The following is a 19,847-nucleotide window of genomic DNA, read 5'->3' on the forward strand; positions in this document are numbered from 1 at the left end:
TCCTGATATCCTTCTATGGCCTACAACAAATGCCAATTTAATTTCTGGAGAGAGCATGACCCTCAGAGGAAATAGGGTTCCAATTTTAGCTCTCTGACTGCAACCGAGTTCTAAAACTTGTATGGCCAGGCCTGTTATCTATAAATTAGTTGAAAGGCTTGAACGATAAATAATAAGCAAAGGCATGTAAAGAATCCATCCCAGTATCTGACACATAAAAGAAGCACATAAAAGAAGCTCAATAACTGTCATTGTATCAATGGTTCAGGCGAAAATTGGCTTTTATTCTTTGCAAGACTCTAAATCCTGTTTTCTCTAATATATGGCCATTAATGATCTCTTTCTTTCTTTTAGCCTTAGTGGTCTTTTCCCTTTTCAATCATTCTCCTCTACACTTAGACATGCTCAGTTCTCCCCATCCTCAAACATTCTGCATTTTAGGAGCTTTTGATTGATTAGTTCATTCATAAGCTACAAATGTGGGCTGGGGATTGAGTTCAGTGGTGCCACTGCCTGCCTTGCAAATGCAGGGACCCAAGTTTGATTCCCGGCACCCCCCCCCAAAAAAAGCAAACTTTCGTCATAAGCTACAAATGTGAGCAATACTAGGAGCTGGGCTATAAGAATGTGACACTACTTTGAATTCTATTCCATAGTAGGGGAAGACAGTACAGTAAGGGAAAGCAAATGATGAGCAAATGTAATACAATCATACAACTGTAATTTTTAAAGAGTTCTCTGGAAGTACTGAAATGAGGAATTAGTTCTGCCTGGAAGATGGGGGGGTGGGACTTCACATGAGGGTCATAGCTGGGGTGTTCTGGTAGTGTTCTGGGGTATTCTGCTGGTGCTTTGCCAACTGTTTTGTTTGGAAGGGTCAGCATTAGGCAAGGTAAGACGTCTAAAATGTTAGGACGTGTTGAAGAGAGACAGATAACAGAGTTAATTCTAACAAAAGGCTGCAGTTGAGAACATCTCTAGTTGGGGGTACTTTGAACTCTGTAGGCAATGGGAGCCCTCATAACACTGTAACCAATGAAGTGACATCGTGAAATATGGACTTCAGAAAGATAACTTTGGGTATAGAAAGCATAGCAGAAGAAGGGAAAGTTTAGAAGTCGGGAGCCCAGCTGGATGCTTAAAATATAATGGAGCTTCAGCTCCCACCTTTTCTGCTCCTTCAACTGCTCCGTGGAATATCAGCTGTTGGATCCTACCCAAATCCAGCTGTCTTCCTTAGCCCTTAACTTCTGTTTTTAGAATGTATTTTATGTCTTTAGTCATATAGTTCCCACATCTCCTTTGCATCATGACACCCAGTGTTATAAGTGGTGCCTCAACCTTATAGTCTTTTTTTTTTTAACCTCAACTCATTGTCTCTTTTTCTTTGTTATTGCTTTAAGGAGATGAGCAGATCATTTACAGTATTTCTTATCCTTTATGTGCTATATTTGAATATATTTTTACCCTCATCTAGGTGTGTCAGTATCAAGTCTAAGCAGATTAATAACAATTCCAAACATTTGATCCCAAAACTGTTTTTCTTTAAGCTCCATGCATTTCCGAAGGTCTGGTGGCATTTCTACATAGAAAGTCGTTGTCTCCAATATGCTGTAAGCGGTCTTCAAAATCACATTTCTTTGCATCTTCTCTAATAGTGCCCCTTTTTACCTCCGAGAGAAGCTCAGACTTTGAGCTGTGCATCTTTCATCTCTCTTTCTCTGGACAATCTCAACATCACCGTGCGCCACCTTTTCCTGAGCTCTAGTTCTGTGATTACCCCATTCTCTCACATCTTTACTGCTGCTATTCTAGCTGCACTTGTTTTATTGGTGCAAATCACCTTTATTCACAATGTTTAGAGTGATGTGTATTTATATCATATCAGTCTCTAGTCTTTACACAACATGAGGGCAGCATTTATCAGACCTCAGGACAAAAATTCCTAACGAACTTTGGAGGCCTATCATACTAGAAATGCTGTCATGTCCATTCATTAAGTTAAATGTCATCTTTCTGTTGCTGTTTCCTCTTTGTACTTATCTCTGGAAGCCCTCATGTAGAATTTGACTTGAAAACGACATGAGTGTTTTAAATAACTATAGTTTCAATAGTTTTGTGACTGTATGGCCTGGGTGTATGGCCTCAGCCCAAACTATCTTGTTTTCTTTATGGCACTGTACTAGGTTTCGTCATATTGGAATCTGTATCTGGTGTGTGATCCTGAAATACATTTGAGGTCTGATGTTTCTGCGGCCTTCTTGGGTTTTAGCAAAATGCTGTATTTGTGGGAGGGAGGTGGCAAATATTTTCTGAATAACAATTTATCTAATTGATTTCTATGCCACTCATATTGTATGTTATTGGTGTATTTTAATATACATAATTATTGAGACATTAGCAAGTCTTTCCTCCCATTTTAATGGTTCATTACCTGCTGTAGCACGTTATATACTGGTTTATATAAGAACAGCTGTGACTAATATATTCGTGTAAATCATCCCTGTTCATTTTCATAAGGATATTAGACTCAGCAAATATGTGTCCTGTGGATTTTTATCTTCCATCACAAAAACTTCCCAGAGCCAGAGATAACTGCACTGAATCAGCTGTTCCCAAGTTTACTTTTAACCGTTGCTCAAATTAGATATCTATGAGTTCCCCTTAGAGTCCAATCCCAGGCTGCCAGCTGCTCCAGATGTAAGAAGCTTTTATAGCCTTCAAACACATTTTATCTGCCATCATTTTCATCAACAGGAATATCTCTCTCTTTATTCTCTCTCCTAGAACCTGGTAAACAAGGAAAGAGAGAAGCTTGGCTTTATTTTGACTCCAAAGAGGTTAGAATGAGGGGAAAAAGCACAGCATGTCTCTCTTTGCATCTCTTTCTATGTAGTTCTTCAAAGGCTTAACAACAACCACCTTAATCTATTTGTTGAAGTTGCTCAATTTTCCAAATGGCCTTTTGTTTGGAATTCATTGGAAATTCAGCTTGAGGTGATTGAAAAGAAATGAAGAATACAGGGAAGTGGAAGTCCTAATTCTACCCTTACTTACCAAGCGACCTTACTGAGTTTCCTACTTGTCTAACCTGTGCAATGGGCAGTGATTTTGAGAGGGTTAATGATTAAAAACAATTATAAAGAGCCTTTTTGAAAAAAAATTTCAAGCAAATTGATATGGTTTGATTCTAGTCACAGAGGTAGGCTATACTGAAAGAAGTTTATCAAGAAAGATACAAGTGAAAGGGCATTCATTGCCGCAATCTCAGGATAGCAAACAACTGTTAACAACTGAGGGGGGTGTTTACTGTGGTGCTGGAATGTAAATTATGGAACACCGTATGTTAGAGCACTGCGGAGTCACTTATGAAAAGTTACATGATTTTGCACAGCAAAAGGAGATACTCTCAAAAAGCAATATTAAGAGTAAAAAGTAAAGTATAACACTGTTATGTAGTGTATTAAGTAGGGTATATAAAAAAGAATGAGTGTGCACAGATGCTCTGTGTGTGTGTGTGTGTGTGTGTGTGTGTGTGTGTAGACATGTACAAAAGCACAGGGATTATAGATAGCAGAACTAGAATTTCAACTCATGTCTTACTGCATTGTTTATGGTCTCAAGATCACGAGCAAAGATATGTAAGTGGGAAATAATAAGGCATGTATGGAAAGTAGCCAGCTGTAGGCTTGTTAAATTACTAGAAACAAGTATTTCATAGGTACTAGCAGCGACAAAGTAAGAAATAAATTTAGGAAGGTCAGGTAGAAATAAAGTTGGAAAACCAATGTAATAAAGCTTCCAGAGTACTATACTGAGCTAGCCTGTAAGTGTTATGTTCAAACGTTCAAATACATATTTGTGACCAAATAGTGAACTTATTAATAAGAAACATCTCCCCCTTTGCTTTCAGTCCTTTTCCTACAGATCAGATCTGTAATCCACCTGAATGCTAATAGCTCTGCCTTTGAGGTATATTTAGTGTATTCACCTTTTAAGGGTCATACACATAACTATGATAACCTAATTTATCAGCCACACTGTGTAATACATCTTTTACCATAAACTGAAAATTAAATTCTCTGTAAACGCCATAAAATACATATTAAAATCTCATGCATAGGCTGAATAAACATTTGTGCATAATGACAGATTTAATTTTGTTTATCCTGTTAGTATCTGTCCTGGAAAACCAGGCCCTGAAATTCTCTATTTATGCTCCTAAATACAGAATAGTCTAAAATGTCATTTTTATTATTCCTTATATTAGAGTGCTGAAAATTAAAAACATTCATCAGAAGGCTGCTGTATTCAAAATGTATTGCCCAATATGGAATGTAAATATTAAATTTAAATATTTTAGAATTAAATTATTATTTAATTTATAATTGCATGAGCACAGTGTAGTTGGGTTCTGTGGGTGGACAGCTTTGTACACTGGAAGAGATATGTGACTTCCCAGCACTGCAAAAGACACAAACCAAAAATCTTCAGCTATTAGGGGACAGAAAGGTTACTACTGAAAGCCAAAGGTAAACCATCACTGCTAGGCATTTCAAAGTATCTTTAGAAAATATGGGCACATTGAAGTTTTCTAAGTTGCCTCCACATCACTAACAAAACCAGAATCATCTCAATTTTTTTAGCATAAAAATCTATAAGTAAATGCAACGTAGGGGAGGAAGGAATTAATAAGGTAAATACAGTCACCTGCACTCCCAGGTACAAAAATATAAAGATTTTACGTAAAAATAGAATTTACATGGTTTAATATCTTAGTCCTAAAATGTAGTTAAAATCCAAAATTTGAGAATACATATTGCTTTGATAAGATGGTTAAAAGAAAACCTATTCCAAGCAAATTTTGACTTTAAATACACTTTACAGGTGATGCTTAGTCTCGATTATAATGAAACAATATTTCTTTAGATACATACAGGACTTCATACTTTTCTGCATTCATTATTTTATGTGAACCTTGAAACACCGGCTTCCCGCTCATTTAGACACACTGCGTATTCCAACATCTGTTCTAATCCCACCAGATCTATGATTCCTGCTTTGATTGCCCCCTGTGGAAGGAATTTCCCTCTCCTTGCATTAAATTATCTCATGTGACAATGCCGTTCTCTTGTTTTACCTTTTCCTCCCTTTCCTCTGAGTTCTCTTGCTTTATCCTCTCTATCCCTTCCCTTTTCCGGAACGAGACGTGGCCAAGATTTACAAGCACGGTGTCTATAGGCTGACATGACTTGGTGGCATGGACTATAAAGAAACCTAATATGGCCCTAGAGATTGGCGGTGTTTAGCTAACATTGAACACTTAGGGAAATGACATTTTAATGTGTGAATTCTAGTCTCTATTCAGAAATGAGAATTCTGCCGACTCTGAACCCACACTCCTTTATGGCTACAGTTGGGTAGGAGAAGGGGCAGCCTCCTCCATTAGGGTTTGTACTGTACTTCAACTTGCCACCCTGCTCTCCTGTCCCTGTAGTGCCCTCTCTGAAGCATCATCATGAATTAACGACTTTTTTAATGGCAGAGGCTAATCTATCTGTATATAGACCTCTGCCAGGAGTGAGTCAACAAAGGAGCGCAAGAAGGCCCTGGTCGCTTCCTAACTGTGCACAAAATTTCCAAACTGGCTCGGCTGGTAGGTATTTGAGGATGAGCTTGTTGTGAAAGTGAACAGCTTAATAGCACATGGTCTGGATAGCCATGGGCAGCCTTGGGGTTTTATTCCCACTTCATCATCGTAATTCTGATTTCTCATCTCAGAAGTAAAAGTAATCCCAAGTAGCATTTCTTTTGAGGATTAAGTAAGGAAAATACTTTGCTTGTTATTTGCATCATAGATGGCAGAGTAAATGACAAGCATTGTTGCCATCCACGTCAGGGCTGACGTGAGCTGAGCTCCTGCACAGGATCACCTGAACAGCGCAGGTTAGGCTTTTTCAGTTGGCAGGAACTCATGAATTAAGACCATATGTCATTGGTCTAACGTTTATTTATTAAATGTTAGACCAAACTGTATGGCTGGCATGTTCTGAGTACTTGGTACTGATACCATAAATAAAGTAGACGTATCCCCTTCCCTTTGAAGCCTACATATTTATAGATACCAAATAAACATTAAAAAGTAAATATAGTCTTGCACAATATAATTTTTCAGTCAATGATAGATCACCCACGCAATGATGGTTCCATAAGATTACACTGTGTATTGATGTAATGGCCATCTTAGTTTACGTGCACTCTGTGATGTTTGCACATTGAGGAAATAATCCAGAGACATACTCCTCAGAACATGGCCCTGTCATTAAGCGGTACATAACTGTGTGTAACATTAAGCCAGGAATGTTATGTGCTATAAAGATCAGACGGGTTAAAGGGATAGGAAAAAATAAGAACATGTACTATTTTATGTAAGGCAACCAAAAGAGATGGAATTTGAGCAAGGGCCTGAATGGAACGAAGAAGAGAGCTGTGGAAGAAGCATTGGAGGACACAGTCTTGCTGGCAGCAGGGATAAAGCAGTGACAAAGCCAGTGTGTGAGCAATGTTGAGACTTTTCTAGAAGCAACAGTGTGTTGGGTCCTGTGAGCCATAAGTAAACATGTATACGTTTTCAGTGTGATCAGAAAATCTTGGAATATTTAATTGCTTCAGTTATATGATCTTCTTTGCCCTAAAAGGCTGTGAGGTTGATCGTAGGCTGCAGGAAACAGAGGAAGCAGGAGATAAGTCGAGCGGTTGCCATAGACCACTTGAGGGATGGGTGGCATGGACTAAACTTGGGGTCAGTGAAGCATGTGAAATGGTTAGATTCTGGGGGCATTTAGAAGATGGCAGGTCTAGCTGGTGGTGTGAGATATTTATAAAAAAGAGCAAATGATGACTCTTATAAACCCTGGAAAAGTATCAAGTTTTTAGAGTGAATGTGGTAGTGGAAATCAACAGTTGAGTATTAGACTTGTTTTCAATGCTCAAAGAATATCTAAGAGAAGATATGAATAGACAGCTTGAGCAGATAGTGAATAAAATAGCTTGAATGAAGCTCAAGGGAGAGATGAGGGCTTAGATATCAATTTGGAAGTCACTATTTTATAGAGATAGCATTTATTAAAACCATGGGATTGGTTGAGATCATCAAAGAACTCAGTGTAGGGTGCAGAACAGGTTGAAGCTTGAGTCCTATGTCACACACTTAGTGGTCAGATACAGAACGAGAATCTGTGGAAATAAGGAGTGGCCAGTACAGTAGGAGGACAATCAGGAGTGCAGCCATCAGCAGGGCCATGTACCGTGTTCATTCCTTGATATGTGGAGGAGGAAGTTTGTTTGCCAAGCTTATGTGTTTGTAGACCAACAGTGTTTTTGATACAGAAGGACATGGACAGTGATATTTTGCAAGTCCCACACTTTACAGAATACTAAGACATGGGGAGATTAATCACTTAAGGTCACATAGTAGTTGGTTTTTGTTGAGGAAGGTTGATGTTTTCTGTTGGAGAAACAAGAGGCAGAACTACAAGTGAGAATGCCATAATACAGATGGAATTCCTATTTCTAGGCAGGAAAGAGAGACACTAGGAACAATCAGGCAAAATCTGTTGGTGAACTTGTTTCTCAGAAATGATCATCCCCAATGATCAGTCAAGGCAAACCTTCATGGAGAACCTTCTGCGTGTATGATACAATTCTGGACATTGGTGAGTAACTAGGTAGGAAGATAAGTGCTTTATCCAATATTCTTATTCTTTTAATTGGTGGAAAGTTAAATGATTTATAACAAATATACATGCACATAAGAACTGATTCAGAAACCAGGTTTTTAAAATTCAGAAATTAAGCAGGTCTTAGAGCAAAATAGATGTTTCCTTTCTTCCCCCGGAAGGTCTGAGGATGAAACCTAGGGCCTTGCACATACTAGTGAAGATCTTTACCATTAACTTACTCTCCCAACCCCTCTTTAGCTGCTTCCTTATGAGAGTGCAGTGAGTTTGACTACTAGAGTAAAGTTAGCATCCAAGTAGTATTTATGGTGGGAATTAATGCCTTCCTGCTTGTCCTCAATAAGAAACCCCTAATGGGGCCAAGCAATCAAAATGTGAAAGGATATAAGGATTTTTCCAAAAAGTCAAATTCAGAAGCTATATTCTTTCAGGCAATGATGAGATTAATGCTCATTGTAAAACAGAATGTTCTTAAATATTCTATAGTGAATGTTACTTTCAGTTAATCTTTATCCCATCACACCATGTCATGTGAGAATCCATTTCTGTTTTCCGGGAGCACATACTTTAAATATCTAAACTCATGTGTTTCTAGACAGTTTAGCAGGAGTATTGGTTCAGAAGCCAGTGATACTGACAGAAATTATTTGCAACTACATTTAAAGATCACTTCTACTCTTTTAATAACATTTATTTTTTGCCACTGCCGCTATTAAAAGTACATCCAACTTTAGTTATGAAAAATAATTAAACCCTTTTTTCTTATATTGGGGAGCAACTTTTTAAAATGTAGCTATAAAATTTATGTTGGTCCTTGAACATCAAGCAAAAATTAGAAGTGAATCATCAGAGACTTTAAAAAGGCAACAAAATTGGGAGAAAAAATATATATTCCACATATTTATACCAATCCTTGTGTTTCTATATGTTATCAGGTTTTTTCAAATTTGATTAACTATCTGGTCCTGGGCTGCAGATGGATGGAAGCTGTGTATTCACCCCCAGCTTCAGTCAGAACATGGGCAATTGAAATAAATAGTTCATAGAAGAAGTACAAATGGGCAACATACACAAGATATGTTCCACAAGCCCGGACATCAGAAACCTTCAAATTAAAACAACACTAAGATTTCATCTTACTCTAGAAGGAATAGCTACCATCAAGAAGTAAAATCAAATAATAACAAATGAGACTGTGGGGCATAAGGAACTCTTCTTTGCTGTTTGTGGTAATGTCAACTAGTACAACCCTTAAGGAAACCAGGATAGAGATTCCTCAAAAACCAAGAATAGAAATTCCATTTGACTCAGTTATTCTTCTAGGAATCTTCCTGAAAGAATTATAGACACCATATTACAGTGACACATGCATAGCCATGTTTCCAGTAGCATAATTTATAAGCTAAATTTTGGAGGCAGGCTATATATGTCCTTTAACAGATGAATGCAGAAAAGAAATGTAATATTCATACAGAATAGAATACTACTCTGCCACAAAGAAGGATAAATTTAGCTGGGCGTGGTGGCACACACCTGTAATCACACTTGGCGGGCTGAGGCAGGAGGATCACTGTGAGTTCAAGACCAGCCTGGGCTACATAGTGAATTGCAGGTCAGTCTCAACTACATAGTGAGACCCTGTCTCAACGCTCCCCACCCCACAAAAAAAGGATAAACAAGTCATTTATAGGATGCACCTGGAGACCATAGTGTTAAGTGACATAAATCAGACACACAAGCTTAAATATTGCATGGCTTCCCTTATACGAAAAATATACAATACAAAGAGCCAAATCAAAGGCAGATAATAGGAAAAAGGGAGATAGGTTTTTTGTAAATGGGAAGGTAACCAAGGGGTGGGGCAGGAGGAGGAGGAGGGCATGCAGAAAAGGGTGGAGCTGGGTTGTGTACATGCACCGACACTCCAGGAAGAACATAATCACTAGGTACTGCAGGCATGAACCAATGCGAAATGAAAACTGAGAAATAGCGCACGCGTTCCTGTGACGTGCTTCCTTGTCAGTTATCTTCGAAGTGATTTTGTGTGCTAATTCTCATTAGATAAAGGGTGGAAAGGAAGTTGTTATGATTATCATTGTTCTGGTTTTTTTATGGGGGTGCAGGAGGGGGAAATGAATGATATGAAAACTTGATACAAAAATTTGTGGTGTAATAATTGGATGATTCTGATATAATTGGTATTTTTAGTGGTATTTTATATTTTAAGTCACAATTTTACAAGATCTACTAAGCAAGATCCCAAAGTGGGAAAACATTGTGGTCCAATTCCATGATTTTAAATATAGCGGCAGCTGGAAAGAGTGTAAATGCGTGTGCTGATGTGAGGGTGGTGTGGAAGGGCTTTCAGCTGCATTTTTGGTAAATATCTGCACAAATATTATAGAACACATACCACAGGGAAAATATCATAAAGGTTCTCGATTCTTACTATGTAATGGGTGAATTCTATGGGGAATCTCTAAAATAATTCTTGTAGACAAGAAGGAGGCTCATCTAAAAACTGTTTTGGCTATCACTTCCTTTTCCTTCATTTGGGAGGTCAGATATTGAGTTTAGTCTCAAAAGTGAATTAAATTCTGGGTGGCTGCTGGCATGGTTTTGTTTTTATTTTCCTTGACAGCAAAGAAATGTTAACATTTGCCCAAGCTCCATAGTAGGACAGCAAGATCAGGATATGTGGTCACTCTATGAGGAAACTCACCAGGTCACTTTGCCATGTAGTTCCATCCAATAATGATAAGTGATACTAATCAATCACGATGATATATCATTATAGATAGGATCATAAATTTTCGTCTCAAGGTAGAATAATTTATGTGATCCTTCACACCATTACACGTTTCTTGGTTTTAGAAGGGTGGTGATTTGCGAGAAAGATTAAGGTAAAATTTTTCCTACCTCTTGCCACCATTGGGAAGCTTAAATTAGCATCCCTGGTTTCCTCTTCATCCTTCGGAATTAGGCTCCAAACTGAATGCTCTGCCCAAAATCTGATGTTACTTCTTTTGGTAAAATATGACCTTCTGAGTCTTTATCCATGCTTACAGTGCCAAAGTATATATAATGATCTACCTGTTTGCCACTTTGAAATAAGGTTAGAGTAAAAACACTACTTGTATTTTAATGAACGTTCACAGAATTTCACCCTACTGAATGGGATACAATCTAATTTGATGGTACTTTGTACTCAGATATGGTACCTAAAAATGTAGCTAAACATAACATTGTCATCACAAATTTTATTCACATAATTTTTGCTACACAATTCAGAAATACTATTGCTTTAAAAATGACTTAATTATCGGACTGTAAAAATGTCAGTGCTAGTGATGCTTTGAGGGACCCTGATACTTGTAATTTTATTCTTTTCTTCTTTATTCTAATGTATTATGTAGAGAAGACTTCTTGGTTATTTTTCTGAACCAATGAAAGTAAACTTTTGCTGTGCTAGGGCTAGAGATTTAGCTCAGTGGTTCCGCTGCCTGCATTACAAGCACAAGGTCCCGAGCTTGATCCCCAGTATAAAAAGAAAAAAAAAAATTAGCAGATTCCCAAGATCCTGTCTCATAAACTATTGCTGTGCTCTAACATGTAAGGGAAGTATTTTGAATAAACTTCCCAAACCAGGAAAATGAGAAGTAACTGATGGCTTACAAAAAGGCAGCTATTGGGAAAAAATTTAAATGTGAAAATCTGTTTGCTTTGGAGAAGTGTTAGAGATGAGGATGCACACACATGTATGGGTGCACAAAAGCTCAGGCAGGAGTAGATGCATCTCAGGGAAGCAATTTGCCACTTGAGAGCGTACAACGAAACTAGCAACATCCTGATGTTATACTGCTCCCCATGAACCCAGTGGCAGCTCTTGCTCTCCGGGTAAAGGAAGAGAGCACACCTCTTCTGTGGTGAAATCACGGAGAGGGGCTGAAGCTTACTCTGTTGTACTTCACACTCTGTACTTTACACAGAGAAGAAGCCCAATTAATGCTTGTGGAACTGAATTCATTGAATTGTACTGAAGGAGAAAGAGGACTCAAGGGAGCTGGAGATGTTGAGTATATTGCAAGAGGGTCAGTTTCAAACAGAGGCTGAAAATTTAAATCTCTGGATTTGTCTATTGGGAACTGGAGATGTACATATGTTGAAGGGGAATAAATAACAAATATACATTTTGGAGTGGCTGAACATTTGGTATTGTCGATGATCATTTATATAAAATATATGAAAGAATATATTAATTTCTATTTAACATAATTTTAATAGACCTTTAATCAAAATTTATTTATTTATTGGTACTGGGGAATCAAACTCGGGACCTTTATTTTTCTTTAGATTCTTGTTTTTTTTGAATGATGAAGAGCAGCTAAAGTGATAAAAAAACAACACATTTGTAAGATAGCTTTTTGTTTGTTTTTCTTTTTGTTGGTACTAGGGATTGAACTTGGGTCCTTGCGCTTAGCAAGGCAGGCCACTGAACCACTAAGCTAAATTCCCAGCCCTTGTAAGATAGTTAATTAAGGCTCCTAATGGAAAAAGTTTATCCACTAAGCTTGAAGTTCAGGTTATATTTGAATTTTAATTAATCTTAAAAGCGAAAATATCTTTGGCATTGGTAACAGGGGCTTTTTAAGAGTTCTCATAAATCAATTAAGAGTTAAGATCTTCAAATTTTGAAAATAAACTACATCTTAAAAGCGAAAATATCTTTGGCATTGGTAACGGGCTTTTTAAGAGTTCTCATAAATCAATTAAGAGTTAAGATCTTCAAATTTTGAAAATAAACTCATATTTGGGATGTGATGATGTGTGAAAAATTTTATCATGGAAGTTATTTTCATGAATTTGTGAGTATGTGAGAACATCTTTATGCTAAATTAACTACAGCAATAAATACTACAACCAATATACAATGGAGTGTTGAAAAATTGTCTTTAGATTATAAAATAATTAAGATCAAGATCAGTGGGGAAAATGAATTTTTACCTCAATAACATGCAGGACGGTTGATGAGATACTATTAGGCTGCTATATGGAACATAAAGAATTGGTTAGCATTGGTTTAAAAATTATTGTTTGTTTAATTTTTGTAATACTCTACTAAGTATTTTTTGTTACTAATTCCATAGGTTGTAAGTATTTCTTAATATTTTTATCTATGAACAATTTTCAAAGAAAGTAAAATTTCTTTACCTAAATTTTAAGAACACAAGACCAATATATTTTTCAAGATTTTATTTTATACCTTTCCAATAACATGTTGATTGAGAACTAGTCTTCCAATTAATATAGTACTTCTGGTTCAAAAGAATTAAATCTTAAGGGGCGATATTACTTCTTCTTCTTTTTTGTTTTTTGGTACTGGCGATCAAACTGTGGTCTTTGCGCTTGTGAGGCAGGGAGAGGAACCACTTAGCTAAATCCCTGGCTCAAGAGGGGCAACATTAAAAGAAATAAAACTTTATGTGAGTGCTCTTTATTTTCTTAAAAAATAGGCACTGGCCAAATGATTTGAATTTTTTAAATCAAAGCTTGAAAATATATAATATAAATATTTTAAATGCAAAGACTAACAAATTTTGTTCAAGTGATGAAATAAAACTATTGCTATGCTATTTAGAGTAACAATTTACAAAACAGTAATATTTTCACGGAGATTACTATTTAATTAAAAACAAAACAATAATTATATAATAATACATTAAGGATTCTGATAATTGAATGATTACTTCATTTCAGCTTAATGTTTTTCTTTTTTTGAATCAATGAGCAACAAAATAAAAGTAATTGCAGGATCTTCAAAATACTATTGGAAAATGGTGATGATAATTTTGAAATATTACTTCAGCTGAACTTTGGAGCCTTTAGAGTTCTGTATGCATAACATGTAGAAAATATGTACCAAAGCAGTATCACAAGGAGTTCTCCAAAAGAAATTTAGAAAGTTATGTGATATAAAAATGGGTTATATGAAAATCACTGGACATCGTAAAAAATAAAACTGTCAGCTTAATGAGTTGTAAAAGTTTGAGTTTTCTGATTAGAACATATAGCAATATGGCTTTCAGTGGGAAACACATCTTAATGAGTATGTATGGCCATATAAGGAAAAATGATGGGTCTTAGGCACTTTACCTTCCTCTCTTTCATATTAAAAAGAAGAAATTTAATCAGTGGGAAAAATAAATCACTAATAGGATTTAAATTTAAATATAGTAGATATGAGCAAAATGTAGAACAATGTTTAGAATAAAAAATGTTTTGTGTTCTACAAAAACGTAGAACATTCATTCTACAAAGAATGGAACATAGGAATTGGATAACTATCTCATACATTGAGAAAACCTTATAAAAAAGGTGTGTGTGTGTGTGTGTGTGGGTAGTGTGTAGCCACAGATATGTTGACATCTAGTACTGCTTTTTTCAAAGATTATACTTAAAAACAAGCGATGAAGTACCACTCAACTCTTTTTAGAATGGACTGATCTTTTCTATGTTCTTTTTCAATGAAGTTGGATTGCATGAAGTGAAGAAAGCTGCCTTACTTGATCTTATCAGCTACAGCAGATGAAGGAAGAATTTCAAATGGCACCTACGTCACCGACTGCTAGGAAAATAGATGACTCCTGAGCTGCTCTAATACAATGACAATTACGGTGAGTATTTTGACAGTAAAGCAGCATATAAGGGCAGGGGCAAATCTTCTAAAATCTTTTGTTCTGATGGAAGCATAACCATATATTTATTAAATCCATTTTTTTTACAAAGGAAGGGGAAAGAAGAATGTGTAATTCTTTTGTTCAAGATTATGTGGAAAGCACCAGAAGATGCCATCATCAACACAGCTATTAAATATGTTCTTTACTCAAACATATCACTGTCACTGGCCAGAATAGGAATTCTCTAGGCCTAATGGTGTTTCTTCAAACACTTGAAGTTGAAAGAAGATAAAACTTAATGACCTCTAACTTTCAGATGTGGATGCAGATGGTAAGTTCTTTGAATCAAAGTCCTAGATCAAAGTGATGAATTTTGCTCTTGCAAAGCTGTGAGAAAAACTAAGATGCTGCTAAATTTTAACTTAAAATCAGTATCATAGGAATGCCACATTTAAAAGTGGCAGTGTTCTACCTTTTGGCTAGTATGAAATCAGTTCAGAAAAGACTAATGGATACATTCACTTGCAAGTGTGAAAGTGTGGATACATTTAACCAATAAGAATGATTGAGGAGGTCTTCTTTTGACTAATAACACATTTTATGCTGTTTAGTATGCTTTTATATTTGTGTCAAAGCTGCAATAAATGAGCCGTAGATAAAAAATGGGGTGAATATTGGAAGGTGCCAGAAAGAACCATTCCACTTACACCTTTAATTTGTGCCTAAATAAGTTGTTTAAAATGCTGAATCCACATGCTGAATAATTTGTTTGAAACTCTAGGGTCAAGACTTGGGGAAGGAATAAGTAAAACATAGTTAGCTAGCTTTGAAATTGGCAAGCTAAAAGAAAGAAAGGGGAGCGAGTTTAAAGCAAAACCTTATGGAGAAATTCAAGAAAGGAATATCAAGGTGAAAACTGGAATCCTTTCCTAGGGCTGTCAGGAATAACAAGAGTTGCTCAGGGTTGGTAATGGGAATTGGAGTTTCTGAAAGATTACTTCCGGGAAGTAATCGTGTCTCTGCCAGCGAGGAGACTTACCTTGGGGTTTCTTAGTGTTACAGTTGGAACTCACCCTACAGCATGTCAGTCACTCACCACACATTATTACCACCAGGCAGGACCTCCTGGATTATCAGAACATAGCTGTGCCGAGGATGAACCCATGTTCCCATCCAGGCTAGGGCTAGTGAGGGGCTGGTGGGCTGCAGTCTTAAGAGCACTGTATCAGAAAACGAAGCCCAGGTCTGGGGCAACAGAAAGAAAAGCAGTGGAAGGCTATAGGCCCTGCTCTTCTACTCGCTCATTAAATGCATTCTAGCATCTAATAAACACTTCAAATTTTAAAGAGACAGCCCTCCTTTGGACTCGTTGAAACTTCATTCTTCATGTATGTATGTTCAACACGCTCGCTGGCTTCAACACGGTCCCAAGATGCAGCTGTCATCCTCCAGGATGAAAAACAGAAGCTAAAGTTTAATTATCAGGAATACCAGTGTTTTTGAGCACAGTGTTCTCAACTTCAGTAAAACTTTTCGGCTCTTAAAAGTCCTTTGCTGGATATTTCAGAATCACGAATTTTCATTTTAAAAGGGATCACAATGAGCTTATTCAACACTTTCATTTTATGGAACAACCAAATGGAGGTGTAGCGGGATTAAGTGACTCGGCTAAGGTCATTTTCAGAAAAATGAAAAAAAAATCTTGAACTAATGCTTGAGCTTTTAGGTTGGGAAGAAAAAAAGATCATTTCTTTATATGCTTTGTAACAAAGCACTCACCCCTACCTTCAAGTTCAAGGCTGGCTCTCTTCCATGGATACCTGCATTCAGAACTTGACACTCAGTGGAGAGGAGAGGGAAGCTTATTAAAGAGTACATTTCTTAACAATGATGTGTACATTTGGAACGTGATAGGTATAATAGTAGACAAAGCAATTAACAGGGGAAAGCCAAGGAGTGGGCTTATGAAGGAAAACAACTACCTTTAAACAAGCCAAAGAAATCTTCAGTGGGTAACAGACTTGCCATAGGGAGCATGATTAAGTAAAATAAAGGGGAAATTTGAGGTGGGCGTAGAAAGGCAAGAGAAGCTTTATACAAAGAACACAGATAAAGTTGTGTAGATCGTATGGAAAATTTGGGCGGCCGAGACTTTGTGTGCAACTCTGAGTGCGTGTCATGTACACTGATACATTTGCTAAGCAAATATTGATAAATGAAATCATTAGTAATATGGCGGCTAATTAGGGTCCTATTTATAGTTAGAATAAGAAGAACATTTATATTTGGCTTGGAAAATGAAGTTAGACTTTTTTATATGTTTAAATTTATAAAATTATATCTTAGAAAATCAAAATACTGATTTTGTTTAAACTCTAAGACCACAGAGTAGTCAATTGACACTTGTAAAATGTAGCCACATCATTTCCACTCACAGGAATGAAATCTAACACGCTTAATATGTATTTATTAATTTAACAGTTTATGTTAATGGGTGAAACCTATCATCCTGACTTCTAGAATGAAAAGAATGTGTTACTGGAAATTACATTACAGGTCAAGCAGAAGATAGCCCTACACAATATTCTCACTGAATAAATAAATAACTACTGAAGATTGATTTTCTAAAGGAGACATCAATTGAAACAAGTGATTAAAGTTGACAATGGAATTGTACACCGACCCTAATTAATGAATCTCCTAATCTTTTTTATGTTTATGGGCATTAGCCCGTTTGCACACTGTATGCATAAATATGCATGCCTTACAACTTGTGACATTGTATATGTAAGTCACGTTCACTGACTTATGCAGTGTTATCTGTGAATTCTGACAAGTCATTCATTCTTCTATAAATATGTTTCAGGACATAATATTTACATTCTTTATGTGGAAGTTCTAATTTCCCATGTTTTTCCTCCACTGACTTGAGACTGTGCAGTTGGCAAAGTCCCCAACTAGATCCCAGATAAAACTGACCATTTACAAAACATCAAATCATCTGCAGCTTTGGATTAAGGATTCTGACTTTAAAAAAAAAAAAAGTTCTCTTCCAAACACCTTTTCTCTTTGTAAATACGATAAACCGATGGCTATTTTGCTCATACTCCCTGACAGTAGTAAGATAATGTCACTCTGCAAATAAGTTCTTACTTATTGGTTACCTTTTGATGGGTTTATCAGCTGCCAGCAAATAATAGATAACTAGTTTGGTGTAGCCAGTCATGCCAGGCCTATAAATGAGAATATCTCCGTGTGGAGTCTGAGCATTGCAGGTAGGTCTCCTGCCATACAAATCAGAGAGAATTAAAACTATCACAGGGCACTTGTCTGTCTCCTCAATTTTCACGTTATGACCACTGGTCCATATATGGGTTTAAAGGGTGGTATTACTACTTTGTAAGGAAATCGGTAACAAAGCCATTGCTTCATATTCTATCAACTAAGAAGTGTTCATTGTCCAAAACACTTTAGAAATGCATAGTTTATGGCATTTTCTTTTTAGGACTTTAGTTTCCAAAATTATCTTTCCCTCTGACCTGATAGATCGCCTTTCTAAGTTCTCAAAAATGTAGACATGATTAATCCACCTGTTTTTTCCCCTTCCCTGTACAAAATATAACACCTTATGCTTGATGCTTATTTATTCGTATTTTTATGAGCAATAAAAATGTTTCATCACAGCTATAATATGCATCAAAATATCTTTTTTGGGAAAATTATACATGAAACATCAGGAGAGCTTTGTGTTGTGTGCAACTCTCTTGTGCTGCTAAAAAACTTTTTAACCTATAGCTCTACTTTCTTATTCTGATTCCTATTCTATTTATAAAGCCTAATACAAAGAAATGTAGAAAAAGGCCCAAATATTAACGAATTCCTTTTCTTTCATATTCAAAAAAGAATTTTATTCAAGATTAGTAGTTATAAAAAATCACAAATAGGCCAATGAATTTTATAAAAACAGACAACATTCAGAGGGAAAAGGCTTTGCAGTTATCGGCTCCTAATTTGGAAGCCACAACATACTTAATGGGTCCTAAGTGGGGTGGGGGCAGAGAGGAGGCAAAAGTAATAATGTCAACCTTCACAGTTTTCCAAATGTAAACTAGATGTCTGTAATTCATTAGTTGTATTTTATTGTGGGCTTGCATTCAGGTCTGTTCCACAGGTGTGCAAGTTTTATTGGCAAAATATTAAGAAATGAGTTCAGAGTATAGTTTAATGAGTAAGACCACACTTGTTCTGCATATTTGCTTAGAGTTGTATGAAAATGTAGACATTAATTCTTGCATTTACTGAACATCTTTTTGTCTTTTAAATTCATTTTTATTCATCATTTTTCATTTAAGCATGCTTCAATATATTTATAATAAATGAGAATACATATAAACCTTCCAGAACATCTCTGGGAATACGGAATTGTATTAATGACACACTTAATGTCACTTGCTTGACATGGGATCTGATTATGCCATTAAAGACCTAGTTCCTCTGATACTCACACAGGGATTAGAAATAACTGAATTGGGGAAACATCCCAGAAACTAGGAATAGTTATTTTTAAATTCAATGGTAGAATTCACACATTTAAAATGGTACAATTCACAGTTTCTCCTCTTCAGGAATGTTAAATTTTGTTTGAGAGGAAATTCATATATTCATGATAAATTAGAAAACAATTTGGAAAGAATCTGTAAGTGCTGTGGAGAATTACAGTCTGTATGTGTCACTCTGAGGCAGCTCAGAACATAAGAAAAATCACTGCGAACTGCTGGTAGCTCAGGCAAACTTGCTGGGGAGGGCCAATCTTGAGCGCAGTGGTAGAGATATGTAGGATTGTTACGCGTAGAGAGACTGGAGAGAGAGCCGGAGCACAGGCAAATGTGAGCAAGTCAGGGGGCAAAAATGGCTAGGAGTGCTGACAAGAAGCAAAAGGCCCCCAGTAGAAGAACATTAAGATTAATAAAGTAAAACAGGGTCAGTTCACACAGGATCTTAGTGCTGGGTTAGGCTTTGCATTTTTTCTAACATGTCAAAAGAAATTCATATAGATTCTGAACAAAGGGAGAAAGAGTTTATAAAGCCTAGTACAAATCAAATGGAGAAATGATCCCAAATATTAACAAATTATTCTATTACTGACCTGTCATGAAACAGAGTGGTAACACTCAGTATCTAGGAGGCAAATACTAAAAACGAAAAATTGAGTGATGATGGTCCAAGTGAGAGAAACCTTAGTATGACAGAAGGAGAAATAAACCAGAAACATTAATAAGCACACAGACCAGTACTTAGTGGCTAAATGAGTGTGGGACAGGGGAGAGATTCAATAAAAATGACTTCAGAATATCTAACTCATGAAATCAGGGAAACAAGAGAGCCATGAATAAAAATGGAAACTGTCTTAGTGCATGTTGTGCTGCTATAA

Source organism: Fukomys damarensis, unplaced genomic scaffold, assembly GCF_012274545.1.
Source record: "Fukomys damarensis isolate Sample0158 unplaced genomic scaffold, DMR_v1.0_HiC HiC_scaffold_18, whole genome shotgun sequence".
Taxonomy (NCBI): Eukaryota; Metazoa; Chordata; class Mammalia; order Rodentia; family Bathyergidae; genus Fukomys; species Fukomys damarensis.